The sequence below is a fragment of the Dryobates pubescens genome, chromosome 1 (genome assembly GCF_014839835.1).
Source record: "Dryobates pubescens isolate bDryPub1 chromosome 1, bDryPub1.pri, whole genome shotgun sequence".
Lineage (NCBI taxonomy): Eukaryota > Metazoa > Chordata > Aves > Piciformes > Picidae > Dryobates > Dryobates pubescens.
The window spans coordinates 41,825,240-41,841,305 of NC_071612.1; positions in this window are offsets into that span (position 1 = coordinate 41,825,240).

Sequence of the window (16,066 nt, forward strand, 5' to 3'; positions counted from 1 at the left end):
GGGGGCTCCAAGAAGGAGAAGGGGCAATTGGGAAGCTTCCCTTAGAGTCAAGATCCAGCTGAAAGAGAGCAATATTTAAGACAGCCTTGGAGATCTACCAAATCTAACTGGGGGGGTGTTTTGGCTTCAGAGGCTCTTGGATCACAGAATCACAGAATGGTGCAGGTTGGAAGGGACCTCTGGAAGTCATTTAATCCAACACCCCTGCTAAAGAAGGTTCGTCTAGATCACATTGCACAGAAATACATTGGGTGGGTTTTTCAAGTCTCCAAAGGGGACTCCACAACCTCTCTGGGCAGCCTGGACCAGTACTCTGACACCCTCACAGTATAGTTTTTCCTTAAGTTCTAGTGAAACCTCCTGTGTTCTACTTCGTACCCATTGCTCTATCACTGGCACCAGTGAAAAGAGTCCAGCCCCATTCTCTTGACTCCCATCCTTTAAATACTGATCAGCATTGAGAAGATCCCCTCTTAATCTGCTCTTCTCCAGGCTAAACAGCCTCGGGTGTCTCAGCATTTCCTTGTAAGAGAGGTAGTCCTGTCCCCTCATCATCTTCCTGGCCCTCCATTGAATGAGGGACACACACAGAGCACTGAGCTCAACCAGAGGAAGGGGGTTGAGGTACCACAGATAGATTTCTCAGTACCTCTTTCTGAAGAGAGTAAATGATTCTTTAACTTCATGTTTAGGAAAATATCTTTACTTTTTCTCTAGGTCTTCGCTGATGCTGAGTGATTTCAAGGTGGTAGTGCAGCATGTTCAGTTTACTGGGACATGCTGATTCTATTCTCCAACTTCCTGACATCTTGCCCTGTTTAGATGTTCCTCAGCATTTGGGGGATCATCTCCACAAAGATGAAAGGATTGGTAATAGAAGGTGGATCTCAAGCACTGGCAGCTCCCTTGGCTGGAACAGATCCTCCTTGGCATGCAGCAGGACATCAGGAACAACCTGAAACTTGGAAAGCTTCCAAAACTGGGATAAAAGGGATAGATAAGGTACATGTTCATCAAAACATGCTGCATTTTAGAACAGCTGGGAACTTCTTTGGCTCATATTGGTCAGGAGAAGGGGTCCAATCAGGGGCAGATAATGGAGAATTGCTTCACTTACTTGTCCATTTTTGTGGGGGAAAAGTATAATCTAGTTGCATGTATTTCTTTCAGGTCAAGCTGGCCCAGCAGAGGGGGCTTTCACACAGAGGAGAGACAGCTCTGTGGTGCAGGGTTGATAAGCCCCACGTGCAAGTGCTGCTGCAGCAGGAAACAGCAGCTATGAGCAGAATCCACTTCCAGCACTTAGTCTGTACACACAGTGATGGGTTTTATTAGATTAAATTTGTGATGCAGGACACATCTGGCATGTCTTATTTGTGCCTGGACCAGTCATCTCACAGTGACCGATACAGTATTGTTATAACAACATGTTCCTCTGGTGTCCCTCCACCCTCTCAACACAGGATGCTTAATAACTGCTATAAAATATGCTCATGATGAAATGTGGCAGCAGTGATGTGACCTTGGACAAAGTAATGATCTAAAACCTCAAAAAGTTTTAGCATTAAATCTATGCAGCACCTAGAACGGATCATCTATAATGGAGAACAAGCTTTATTTATTGCACCAAAATGTCTTGCTTGCACTTAGTTGTCTGCACATGGAAAATTAAAATTCCATGAAATGAAAATTGGTTCTTTGTGCAAGCAGAGCCTCAGTGGCTAACAGGAGCTTATGACCTTGTTTTTGACCACTAAACCAGTCTTTGCAGCCAGCTCACCATGGGTGTGTTACCTTATTCAGATGTCATTTTACATCCCCAAAATTATGTATTGGGTCTGGAAATACCCATACACATGCTCTACAGCAGCCCCTGGCTCCTTCTCTTACCAGCCAGTCTCTGTGCAGAGCCTTGGGCAAGCTCTTCCTTGGCCTTTAGAGATTTACACACTGATTTTTTTTGTATTATTTCTTTTTTAAGGATTACTTTATTTTATGCAGGGGCAGATCTGAGTTATGATCAAAAAACCGAATATATTTCCAGGTGTTCCCAGCATGATTCATCCATTCATAGAATGGTTTGAGTTAGAAAGGAGCCTAAAGATCATCTAGTTCCAACCCAGAGGCAGGGACACCTTCCACCTGACCAGGATGCTCAAGGATTCATCCAACCTGGCCTTGAACACGTCCAGGGAGGGAGCATCCATGACCTCCTTGGGCAACCTGTTCCAGCATCTCACCACTCTACTGTAAAGAATTTATTTCTAATATCCAGTCTAAATCTACCCTCCTCAAGCTGCAAAGGTTTGGTATAGATCATTTTAGATGCAAAGTGAGAAATGACAATTCAGCTAAGGTGGCTTCTGCTCTTGAGTAGCCTTGGCTATTGGCACCCAGATGAGGCTCCCACTGACTCCATGTGTCCCTGTGTGATGTATATTTCAATCTCCTGCTGCTTGCAAGCCGTTAATCTTGGAAGATTTCTATATACTGCTGCCCATAAAGCATTAAGCATTCTGGTCAGACTCATATTTACATCTTAATTAGGTTATTTTTTTTTTTGTACTTGCTGGTCTGTTTGGAAGATTGTTTTTTTTTCATGCTGTAACTTCTTCATTTTCATTGGAACTGGTCTGCAATCTGCACATCTGCTGGCACTGCCTCCTCAAATACTATATTGTCAAACAACATTTAACAAGAAGAAAATATGATTTAACAGACAAGTATGAAGGAAAATGTATTTCAGCAACAAAGTAGAGGAAAGAGGGAGAAAGTTCTGGGATAGCCTTAGAGCCTGTGTGTTTGTAGGAGGGCTATGGCTGCAGCAATGAAGAGTTGATAGGAAGGTGAAACATTACATTGAGACTCTTGAAAGTGTCCAGAGAAGGGCAATGAGGCTGGTGAGAGCCCTCAAGCACAAGCCCTATGAGGAGAGACTGAGGGAGCTGGGATTGTTTAGCCTGGAGAAGAAGAGGCTCAGGGGAGACCTCATTGCTCTCTACAACTACCTGAAGGGAGGTTGTAGCCAGCTGGGGGTTGGCCTCTTCTCACAGGCAACCAGCACCAGAACAAGAGGACACAGTCTCAAACTGCGCCAGGGGAAGTTTAGGCTGGAGGTGAGGAGAAAGTTCTTCACAGAGAGAGCTTTTGGCCCCTGGAATGTGCTGCCCAGGGAGGTGGTGGAGTCACTGTCCCTGGAGCTGTTCAAAAAGGAATTGGACGTGGCATTTGAAGCCATGGTTTAGTAGTCATGAGGTGTTGGGTGGCAGGTCTGACTTGATGATCTCTGAGGTCTTTTCCAACCTTATTGATTCTATGATACACTAAGAGTTGCTATCAAAAATCCATATAAATTCTGCCACTATCACTGGCACAGAGTTTGAGAGGGTTACTTTTTTTCTGCTGTAAATTGATGTATGGCATACAGATTGATTATGCTTTCAATGCTGTTTTGCTTAGTAGCTTCTTAAGGGTTTCTTTTAGCCATTTTCTGCAAGTTAAGTTTCTTTGGTCCTATCTCATCCTCTGGAATCATAAAATCCTTTTGGCTGGAAAAGACTTTAAAGATCATTGAGGCTGTAATAATACCCATCTGTTCATTTTTCAAAAGGGCTTGGAACCTTTGCAACTTTATTACCAAGCATACAGCTTGGTAAGCATGAGTTTTATGTTTCTTAACAAATGCTTTGTATAGCTGTGGCTCAGAAAAAAAAAGGTCAGGAAAACCCATTGAGGGTTGCAATAAAAATCAGAGGAGCAGTGCAGGCCTGAAAGGCAATCTAATATTTTCCCTGTTTTTATTTTTCTTCTCCAGGAAAAGGCCAATTACCTTAACAATAATATTATATTCTGTTCTCATATTATATCATCCTCATACCTTCTTCAATACACAGCCTTGCCCTACAATCTGCTGCAGTGCTTCTCCTACCACTACCTTATGCCTAACCTTGAAACTGTGTGGGCAACAGACAAAAAATAGACCACAGGAGTATTTGCTCAAACTTAAGGAGAAACTTCTTTACTTTGAGGGTGCTGGAGCACTGGATCAGCTTGACCAGACAGATTTTGGAGTCTCTGTGTCTGGAGACTTTCAAAACCTGTCTCTTCCTGTGCAACCTGCTTTAGGTGACCCTGCTCTGGCAGCAGGGCTGGACTAGATGATCTCCAGAGGTCCCTCCCAAACCCATTCAGTGAAAACAAAGGCTTTCAGTGCCCCCCTGTACTCACCACTGGTGATGCCACACCTTGAGTACTGGGTTCAGTTTTGGGCCCCTGACTATGAGAAGGGCATTGAGGTGCTGGAGCTTGTCCAAAAAAATGGCAACAAAGCTGGGGAAGGGTCTGGAGAACAGATCTTGTGAGGAGCAGCTGAGGGAACTGGGTTGTTTAGCCTGGAGAAAAGGAGGCTGCTCTCTACATCTCATTGCTCTGTATACCTGAGGGGTAGTGGTGGTGCTTGGTCTTTTCAACCGAGTAAGGAGCTATAGGACAAGAGGAAATGGCCTCAAGCTGCACCAAGGGAAGTTTAGTTTAGTCTGATTCTATGATTCTATATTAGGTAAAACTTCTTTACTGAAAGGGTTATCAGGCATTGGAATAGCTTGCCCAGGGAGGTGGTGGAGTCCCCATCCCTGGAGGTATTGAAGAGTTGTGTATATGTAGTACTTATGGATATGGTTTAGTCAAGAACTTGTCAGTGTTAAGCTAATGGTTGGACTCAATGATCTTAAAGGTCTTTTCCAATCTAGGCAATTCTGTGATCTCCAGACTTCACTTCCAACCCCTGCCATTCTATGGTGATTCTATGATTCTATAAATTCTTCACTCATTCTGTGGATGGTTTGAAATATAATAGAGGAGCCAGAAAAAAGTCAAACCACCTGCTGGCTTCAGAACATTTTCTGAATGACCTTCCTCAGAATGGCAGATCCGGCATCACTGAAATTGTTGGGGCCTTCTGTTTTATCAGTAATCAGGTCTACAATCAAGAAATATGATTCCATTATAGCAGAAGACAACAGACTGTGATCAGTGAAAAGGGTCCCCAAAAGAAAAGACTTTGTACACCCTGTGAAATGAAGAATGACATATTTCCGTTGCATACATGTGCATGTGTATGTTTGAAAACAGGGTTAGTTTCCTATTTGTCTTCAGAGAAGGAGCTGCTCTATGGTTTGCATGAGTCAGAAGCAGCTCCTTCAGTGATGTTTCACAAAGTTTTGAAATGACTCAACAGCACAGATCAAGATGTCCCACTGTGTTCAGTCATTTCAACTGGAAGCCACTGCAATATACCAAAAACTGTCACTGCCTCTGTAAAATTTATACCTCTCCCCAGGACATGTACAGAAAGAATTAAGGTAAAGGAAGGAGATCACTAGGACAAAAAACCCAACATAAATAGCTAATGGTTGAGCTGCCCTCTGTAACTCAACAGCAGCAAGCCTCTGATCCTTATTTGTTTTTTACCATGCTGAATAGCTGCTGTGTTTGGATAAATGGGATTAACTTTGCCAAGATTTCCTTTAAGCTCTTTTTGTGGTTTGATACTCTAAGGGAAAAATTATACCACAGGGAGCTAAGGGAGGAGCTCAGGCTGTGTTAGGGCTTGGTACACTGACAAGGGGATTAAATGCATTCAAAATCATACCTGCTACATGACTATCAGAATAGCCTACCATCAAAATCTGACATGAAAACAGATAGCCTGCTTTGGGCAGTGGGCAACTAAAGACCTGATGGACTGGTGGCAAAGCCCAAGCAGCCCTGCAGTTCAGGAGAGGCTTACAAATGCTAATTCAACACTGATATTTACTGTGCAGGCATTCAGGAAGCATCTTCACCACCTCAAGGCTTCCTTGGCAGAACATGCCTGCACCTGGAAGGACCCTGCTGACTAGAGTTCCACCAACCTGTCACTGAGAGCAAAGAAAATGGAGGAGAAAGAAATTTGGAGCCTGGCTGAGCTGGTGTGGTCCTTCTGTGTAGCAATGCTGCCTCTGTACTGCCTGTCTGGATTAAAAATGAGAAGACCCTGCTACCACTGTCCCAGATTACCCGCTGAGGTCTTGCACCAGTATGCTGCAGTACTGCATATGCTAGGGGTATTGGCAGGTTAGTAGATAGGACTGGGTATCAAACCTCTTTTTCCATTTTTTTTTTATCTTTACATTAAGGATAAGCAACACTTTTTTTTTCCTGAAGATTATTGAGGGATCTAATTTGCTGTGTCCTATAGACATGTACCATAACCGATGTTATGAACTTAATTTTAGTGATGCTTTTTCCAACACAAGAAGGACATGGAACTGTTAGAGTGGATCCAGAGGAAGCCACAAAGATGATCAGAGGGCTGGAGCACCCTTCCTATGAAGACTGGCTGGGACAGTTAGGGTTGTTCAGCCTGGTGAAGAGAAGGGAGACCTTAGAGCAGCTTTCCAGTATTTGAAGGGGGCTGCAGGAAAGCTGGAGATGGAGTTTGGCAAAGGCATGGAGTGACAGGACTAGGGGTAATGGCTTCAAACTGGAAGAAACTTAATTTATATTAGGCATCAGGAAGAAAATCTTCCCCATGAAGGTGGTGAGGTACTGGAACAGGCTGCCCAGAGAAGTTGTAGAGGCTCCAAGGCTGGAAGTATTAAAAGACAGGTTGGGTCTTGTTCTAGTGGAAGGTGTCCATGCCCATGGCAGGGTTTGGAACTAGATGATCCAACCCAAACCACTCTATGATTCTATGACCTTGTTCTATTTGTAAGATCTTTACAGTCTTAACAGCAACTGAGTGATGTCTTAGAATAAGGATTCTTTTGTTGCTTTTCAGCACTATCATTTTAAGCTATTTTTTGATCAATAATACAGCCTTTTTTTTCTTTTCAATATAGTTGCTGAAATTCCATGTGATGGTCAAGATAGTATGGAAGACAGATTTGCTTCAGTATCTGATGGATATGACACATATGTCAGATTCAGGGAAAATAAGTATCTGCATCATAAGAAAGAAAAACAAGAGTCTGTCTTGTTGAAGCCTCTGAATATCCACTCCACTTTGACTGTGTATGTTCATTCCTTCTTTGATCACTTCATTAAGGATGGAGAGATGAATGATTTGCTCTACTTTGTTCTGGCATTAATGTCTCAAGCTGTGCTTTACAAACAAAGACTCTTCAGAAAGGAGAACAAGGAAAATTACAAGGAAAGAAAATGCTGAAAGGTCTCCTGGCACTGTGAGGTGAAGCAAAAAAATTTGATTGTGGCAGTTTTACATAGAATCATGGAATGGCTTGAAATGAAAGGGACCTTAAAGATCATCTAGTTGCTATGGGCAGGAACACTTCTCCCCTGACCAGGTTGCTCAAAGCCTCATCCAGTCTGATCTTAAACACTTCTAGGCATGAGACATCCACAACTTCTCTGCGCAACCTGTTCCAGTGTTTTACCACCCTCATAGTACTGATTTATTTTCCAAATCTCTAATCTAAATCTACCCTGCTCTAGTTCAAAACCATTGCCCCTTCTTCTAAAACCATTTTGCTAGTGGCAGAGCACAGACCTGCAGAAACCAAGAGTTTAGCTTCTCAGGAGGTTGGTCTCCTAACTGATGTACTGCCTAACAGTGATGCACACCATTTATGCTCCTCTGCAAACACTTTACTATGCTGCTTTCTGGGGAGGAAAGGATCCAAGACTACTCTCTTGATTCAGAAAAAAAATGTTGAATCTGCTAAAATTCCTTATGTCATTGCATAACTGCTTGCCTCTGCCAACAGGACAATGTATGAGCTCTTCCCAAACTGAGGGAAACAAATTCCTCTTTTCCTTCCTTTCTTTGGTCTTTTTCCCCTCATTACTCACAATCATATATTAATTCTTGTTCTCCCTTACCACATTTTATGTTAGCATAGTAATTTATTTGCTCAGTGACTTAAACTCTCAAATCAAACTCTTACTGCTAGTTCTGTCACCACAGTTTGTCCTCCCACACCATAACTCAAATTAAATGGAAAAAAAATAACATTCACGGGGAGCGCAGGTATTACAGCAGCCTGCTTCCCTCTCTCTGAGGCAGAATGAAAGAAATTACAAATCCATTAGCCTGGAATAGCCAAGTTCTGAACAAAAGGATTGGCAAATAGCACAATTTCACAGCACTTGAGTCAAGTTCCCATAACACCTCTGCAGACTAATCTCTCCAAAGAGCTTTTTACTCTCATCATTCTCAAGCACATTGACTATTGTTGTTGAGGCTGGTTTTTGTTTTCCTACTAGGTCTTTAAAAACCCCCTTCCCTCCATTCTGGGGAAGCCCTGCTAGCATTTTTCCACTGCTTCAGAAGGACAAAAGAGAAGAAAACAGGCAAGATGTGATATGCAAAGGGATGCAAAGTGCTGGATAGTAATTTGTGGTAGTTGATCCCACGCTATAAGATGAACTCACATTCATTGGAAGGCCAAGTTTTCGTTAGAACCTCTGTTTGCTCTTCATGCTGCCCTTCTCCACATTTATTTGAGTCCTGTCTTGACTGTGATGGAGCCAAGTTACACACTTCAAAGATCAGTCCCATTTCTGTCTTTACCATTTCCTAAGGGCTGGTTTGTCCCCTTGGGCTTTCTGGGTACCTCCTTCAAGGACAAAGTTTCATGAAGCAGTATTAACAGCAGTATGCAATATCAATCTATGAAATATTGAGAAGGTTTGATTGAAAAAAATTTTAAAGAGGGCAAGTGACACTGGAGCCCTAAATCCCTAGTGAATGGGAGTTAACTGCTCTGGGAAACTTTTTCCTTCAATCTCATCATCTCATGCTTGGGGCAAAGTGGCTGGAAGGGTGCCTGGCAGAAAAGTACCTGGGAGTACTGGTTGACAGCCAGATGAAGACAAGCCAACGGTGTGTCCAGGTGGCCAAGAAGTCCACCAGCATCCTGACCTGGATCAGCAATAGTGTGGCCAGCAGGACCAGGGAAGTGATTGTGCCTGTTATCAGCACTGGTGAGTCTGCATCTTGAGTACTGTGTTAGTCTGGGTGTCTTACTATAAGAAAGACATTGAGGTGCTGGAGAAGGTCCAGAGAAGGGCAATGATGCTGGTGAAGAGTCTGGAGAACAGGTCTGGTGAGGAGCAGCTGGAGGAGCTGGGGTTGTTTAGCCTCTGAGAGGAGCTTGAAGCCAGGTGAGTGTTGGTCTCTCCCTAGTAATAAGTGATAGCAGAGAAAATGGCCTCGAGTTCTGCCAGGAGATATTTAGATTGGAGATTAGAAAAAACTTCTTTACTGAAAGAGCAAGGGAACAGGTTTCCCAGAGAGGTGATTGAATCACCATTTCCGGAGCTGTTCACAAAATGCCTAGACATGGCACTTTGGGACATGGCTTAGTGGGCATGGTGGTGCTGGGTTGATAGATGGACTTAATATCTTTTCCAACCTTAATGATTCTATGATTTTCTGTCATCTTTGCCAATTTGCATTGGGAGGGTAGTTCCCCAGTGAGTTGCTGACTGGTCTGTATTGCTCACAGAGCACAAGGGAAGTATTTGTCAGCCTTGCCTTCTGCCTTGGCTTAGCAGCTGGCCCTAGTGCTCAAGCCTATTGCTTTGATGCTCTTAGATGGTTGCACTCACTTGCTAAACTAGAAGCTTATGTGAGCACCTCCTACTCTATGATATACTCCCCCAAATCACATAAACACCACATTTAACATAGAGCAGTGCCTGGGGCTAGCTCGTACTTGTTTGTACTTTGTAAGTCTTGAGAACTAATCCAAAAGCATAAGAGATGTCTGGGACCTGAAATATTTCATACACCAGATGAGTGAAGAGAACCACTGGGTTGACCTATTAACCATGGATGTGCAATATCCTTCTGGATACTTGCTTGGTGCAACAGACAAGGGGAGTGAGAAGGGAGCTAGGATAAGAAGGACAATAAGTGAGAGTGAGGAAATGCACTTGAAATGTAGAAGTCACAGAAGGACACCAGCGTATCAGCTCAGAATGTTTCCACCATGCTGCCAGCTCCAACCTGACACAGTTTCCCTGGGTTGCAGTTTTCCCTCTGGTGCTCTGAATGCTGCCAAAGAAATTGCAGAGACACGCTCATCTCTGGAAAGCTGTTTTGTCCACCCCCTTACATGCAAGCAGCCAATGCTGTCATTTGGATGTGACATCCATGTCCTGCTGCCCTTTTCTTTAATGGGGAAGCATGCTGGAAAGGGCACTAGGGATGCTTCCTACCACCAGAGCCCTGCTGGGTGATTCAGTCTCGCAGAGGCACTGGCCAAGAGAAATTCCTATTAATCCACCTGCCAAAGGCAATGCAGAACTGCTAGGTGTGATCAAGCAGGGGGAGAGTAGGAGCAAGACAGATGAGGCTTTCACAGAGGTGTGGGAAATACTTCTCTCCCACTCTGCTTGATTCATATCAGACTTGATAAGAAAAGGCATTACTCATCAGGCAAACCCCCAGGCTACTAATTGAAGAGAAAGTGAGTAAAGCTGGTTTTCTTCACAGCTTCTGCAAGCACAGTACTTTCCTTTCATATACAAAATACACCCATGGAAGCAGGAATGTGAACTATGGCCATTTACAGAGGAAAACCAGATCACAGAATCATAGAATCATAAAGGTTAGAACAGACCTCTAAGATCAAGTCCAATCTTCTACGCAACACCACCATGACTGCTAAACCGTGTCTCAAAGTGCCATGTCTGAACACCTCCAGGGATGTTGACTCCACCACCTCCCTGGACAGCTTGTTCCAATTTTTCTTCTGATATCCAGTCTAAACCTCCGCTGGTGGAACTTGGGGCCATTTCCTCTCCTCCTGTCACTTGTTGCTTGGGAGAAGAGGCTGACACCTGCCTGGCTCCAATCTCCTTTCAGAAGTTGTAGAAAGCAATGAGGTATCCCTTCGGCCCCCCTTTCTCCACACTAAACAACCCCAGTTCCCTCAGCTGCTCCTCACCAGCCCTGTTCTCCACGCCCTTCACCAGCTTCATTGTCTCTCTCAGGCCATTGAGTGACCAACTCCACTGCAAACTCTCCCTGGTCTTCCAAGCAGCAAACTTTAACTATCCAGTAGAAATTCAATCTGTGTGAAAAAAAAAAAAGGGGAGTGAAAAGTGCTGAGGGAAGCCATGGGGTAAGCAGCACTGAGCCAGCACTTACTCACTTCCCTTCTCCTGGATTTAGTGCCTGTCACGTTGTCATGCTGCAGGAGGATTTAGAGAGCAAAATCAGTTCAATTAAGCTTTTTTTTTTTTTTTTTCCAGTAGAATTTCTGAGCACTCCATTGAGAAAAGTCTGCAGGCAGGAGGAGAAAGATGACTTTTTTCCTGTGCATTTTTATTCAAAGTACTGACAGTTCACTACTGAGTGAGGCAGACTGATTAGCAAGTTCAGAAGTATTGCTTTCACTCATGCAACAGCACAACAGGGTAGTTGTCCCTTTCCAGACTCACACTGCTTTTAGCAGGGTCTCTACTCTCACATGTTCCCCACAGAGCATTCAAATTCCTTCTGAGATTTCTTGTGCATTTGCAGTATTCATGGCATGGCCATGACAATGGTGAAGGGACTGGAGCACTTCTGTTTGGAGAGGCTGAGAGACCTGGGGCTATTTAGTCTGGAGGAGAGCAGACTGAGAGGGGATATTATCAATGTTCATAAATAGCTAAAGGGTGGAGGCAAGAGGATGGGGCCAGTCTCTTTTCAGTGGTGCCCAGTGTTAGGACAGGGGGCAACGGGTACAAACCTGACCTCAGGATCAAGTCCAACCCCCCCTGCCACAGAATCTAGCATTCCATCCAGCATTCCAGCAGGTTCCATCTAAACATGAGGAGAAACTTTTTTGCTGTAAGGGTGACAGATCACTCCTCTGGAGACTTTCAAAGTCTTCCTAGATGTGTTCCTGTGCAACCTGCTCTGGGTGACCCTGCAGGTGTTGGACTAGATGTCTCCAGAGGTCCCTTCTAGCTCCTACAATTCTATGGTTCTATGACTGACCATGCTGCCGTGAAAGAGCAGGATTGAAGCCTATCCTCATCCAGCAGAAGGCTGGGTGGGTGCCAGGCATGTCATGCAGGCTGGCTCCATGGCAGGTCATGTTTCTGATGCTGGGCTGTGGCTGCACTGCCTGTGAGCATTTTTGTCATTGTGGAGACCTGCAGCTGATCTGAGGAGCCTTCTGAAGGAGGGAGGCCTTCATGCCTCCAACTCAGATCCCTCCATCACCATGTGCCTAGCCTTTATTTCAAGGGACAACAGGAAATCAAGGAAGGCCTAGGGGCTTTTACCCCTCAAAAAATTCACAGGTATTGCCCAGTCCCAGTGCTTCCCAGCCCACAGCTCTGCACTGCCCAGCAGTGAGAGGGAGGAGTGAAGAATTTCATCACACAGCATCCATTACTCTTCATTTTAAATCTCAACAGCAAGAGAAAACAAAGATTTCTTCCCCCTCAAAATGTCTGCTGCCCTCCTTGTAAGGGCTACATAGCTGGATGATTGAGGAAAGCCACTTCCTTCTGATGGTGTGTGCGTTGGCACATACATTTGTTATCCACTCATTTGCAGTCACTTCCTAGCTCCCACCTCATTCCAGATCTGTTCTCTAGAAAGCAGGGATTTTTGTGAATGGAAGGTTTTTCTCCTTGTCAGCCTGACTGAGAGGGCTGTCAAACAGGTATTTTTTGTCTGGAAGCTACACAGCTTTTAGCAGCCAGATATTAGCCCAGGAATTTCCTCTCCCAGCGTTTACACATTACCTAACTGCAGGCTTTGCTTGTGGATCCCAGAGTGCTAAGCTGCAAGGCAGAAGCATGCTCAGAATTACAACTCCTCCACACCTTCCACAGAACTGGTTCATTATAACACAGGGCTCCTGAGGGCAGCTTGTTGCTTTCTTTGCTTCAAATTCTCTCCAGAAAGCCTCAGAAAGGCTTACTTGTGACAGAAGACAAGGAGTATATAAGAGGCTTGACAGGGCTCTGGACAACCTGATCTAGTTGAGGATGCCCCTGCTTTTACTGCAGAGGGGGTTGGACGAGATGACCTTGGTCCCTTCCAACCCAGACTATTCTGTGATTCTGTGTAAGAGAAAACACCCCTTCCTCCCTGCAGTGTCCCTGTTGAGTATCCATGTTTCTTTCCATCAGGGCTAACTTTCCACATGAACAACAGAATCATTTGGGTTGGAAAAGACCCTTAAGATCACCAAGCCCAAGTCCCTCAGCATCACATCTCTACCTCTTTGAAACACCTCCAATTTGATCACTTCCCTGGGAAGCCTGTGCCAGGCTTTGAGAACCAATTCAGACAAGAAGTTTCTTTTAATGTGCAACCTAAACCTTCCCTTTGCATATTCAAAATCCTTTTCCAGAGCCTGAGGAAGCATTACTTCAATTTGTAACTGAGTATCATGAGACAGAATATGAAATGACATCAAGGCAGGTAAATGAAAACCCTTTAGATAGCTACTCTAGAGGATCATAGCTGGCCTCCAAGTTGGCTGTCAGGCTAAGTGAAGACAGCCATGTGAAGTCATGAGTGACAAGGACTTTGTTAGTAGAGGGGTCAGTGCTTAAGAGGTTATATCACACAAGTCCTGTAATCATGTACCAACCTCTAATTATGCCAGCAAGATTTTCATTTTGGGTCTCTGAAAACAAGTTTAAGAAGTGCTGATGCAATTGTTATTCCAGAGTTTAGGATTCATAAACAAGTCCTGATGGTGAAATATGTTTTGTTTTGTTTAAGGAAAACACTGGCTCCCATTCTGCCATTTACATGATTAATGGAAACATTAGCTTGAGTTTAAATACCCAAATATCTTCTTCTAGGTGTTTCTCCATATTGGCTTGGGGAGCCTTCCCAGTTAGTAATAACTGTAATCATACTCAGCTCAGGCTGTGACTGTGGAAGATGCTTAAAGAACTGGTGAGTCTCTCTGGATGACTGCTTTCTAAAGTCAAAGTTTTATAGTTTAACCCGACTTTGTTATCCTAACCATTCCACCCTCTACAGAGGTATAAACCCTGTAAAGTATATGTCACTTAACAGTATAAATTCTCAATGAGTACAAGAAGGACTTTTTGTGCTACACTTGCACTATTTACACTGCTGTGGATGTCAGTAGGAACAAGGAAGTGTGACTTTGAATAGCTTAACCAAACAGCTTGCAGGACTGGAAGTTTCACCCTTGCAGCTCTTGTAAATAATTATGAAAATTGGTGGATAGTATTACCTTGCTTTTTAGAACCCCTTAGAAGCATTTAAGTAGAGCATGCCAATAAAAAGGAGTAACCAATGATGAAACAAAGAGGTGGTCAGGCATTGGAATAGGCTGCTCCTGGTGCTTCACACTCTCACTGTCTTAGAAGGCAATGAGGCTGGTGAGAGGTCTCAAGCACAAGCCCTATGAGGAGAGGCTGAGGAAGCTGGAGCTGTTTAGCCTGGAGAAGAGGAGGCTCAGGGGAGACATTATTGCTCTCTACAACTACCTGAAGGGAGGTTGTAGCCAGCTGGGGGTTGGCCTCTTCTCACAGGCAACCAGCACCAGAACAAGGGGACACAGTCTCAAACTGCACCAGGGGAAGTTTAGGTTGGAGGTGAGGAGAAAGTTGTTCACAGAAAGGGTTATTGGCCACTGGAATGTGCTGCCCAGGGAGGTGGTGGAGTCACTGTCCCTGGAGGTGTTCAAAAAGGGATTGGACGTGGCACTTGGTGCCATGGTTTAATTAGTCATGACGTCTTGGGTGATAGGTTTGACTTGATGATCTCTGAGGTCTTTTCCAACCTTATTGATTCTATGATTCTAAGATGAGAAAGTGAATTAAAAAAGAACATTGAAAAAACCCCACACAGTTGAGAGCAATTAACAGTGTCTCCTAGAGACCTTTCTACAGCTTCGCTTTACCGGAGCTGTGCAGGTGGTGACCTCATCCCTGGAGACATTCAAGGTCAGGCTTGACAGCCTTGAGCAACCTGATCTAGATGGGGATGTCCCTGCTTACTGCAGTGGGGTTGGACTAGGTGACCTCCCTTCCAAACTAGTGCATTCTTTAATTTTATGATTCTGTGATACACTCTGGAGTTTGGTCCCTGGCTGTAGTCATACTTACAGATGTTCAACTCACACAAATTCAAGACGTACCGAACAGATGGTTTTGTACTAGCAAGGCTGGGTGCAGTAGTAGAAAGTGGGGTGAAAGTTCATGGACGTACTCAGCTAGAACCAAGACCTTAGGCTGATGTCTTTGTAGTTTTCCAAATTTTCTCTTGGATGCTCCATCAGCTAAAAGTAGCAGATGTTTCTGAGCAGCCAAGTTGCCTGTATGTGCCCTTTGTTTCTGTTTTAAATAAGCCCTTTTGAAGAATGTGAGCATCTACACAATCCTCCACATACTAGCAGCATTAGCAGACACACTCAAATTGCATCTAATAGTCTCATCTATTCTGCATGGGAGAGTTGAGGTCCTCTTCTGACAGCCTAAGACCAGCTGTGCAGGGCAAACTAGGGGTCAGAGGTCCTACCAAGAGCAGGCCCCAGACTTCACCTCATGGTCAACCCACTGACCAAGGCTGGTTGGGTCTTCTCCAGGCTCCCAGGGAAAGTGACTATGTGTGGGAGTCACTGTCCACAGGCAAGGCTAGAGACCCCTTGGGATAGCTGTTCCTCACCACTGTGGGAGGCTAGACCCAGCACATCTCCTGCAGATTCGTTTTCTCTAGATTTTTTGTGTGACTCCAGGACCCAGGCTTGCATCATCATTCTGCCTGCCAGCGGTGGGGCAAACGAGGTGATGTTTACTTGGGGCTTGCAAAAGCTCTGCTTGAAGCAACAGTTACATGAGCTCTGCTTGAAGTGATGTAATGTGTTTCCAGCCCAAAACTCCACAGGTGTCAGCAGTCATGAATTGACCTGTGAAATGGCACAGGGTTGCATTCATGAAATACACAACCCTCTGAAGTGATAACAGCCCTGAACTGCTTTTATCTCCCTAGACGGAGTCTCTGTTACACAACAGAAAAACTGTTCCCAAGCAAGCAGCACTTCCTGAAAGATCTGTGATCTTACCT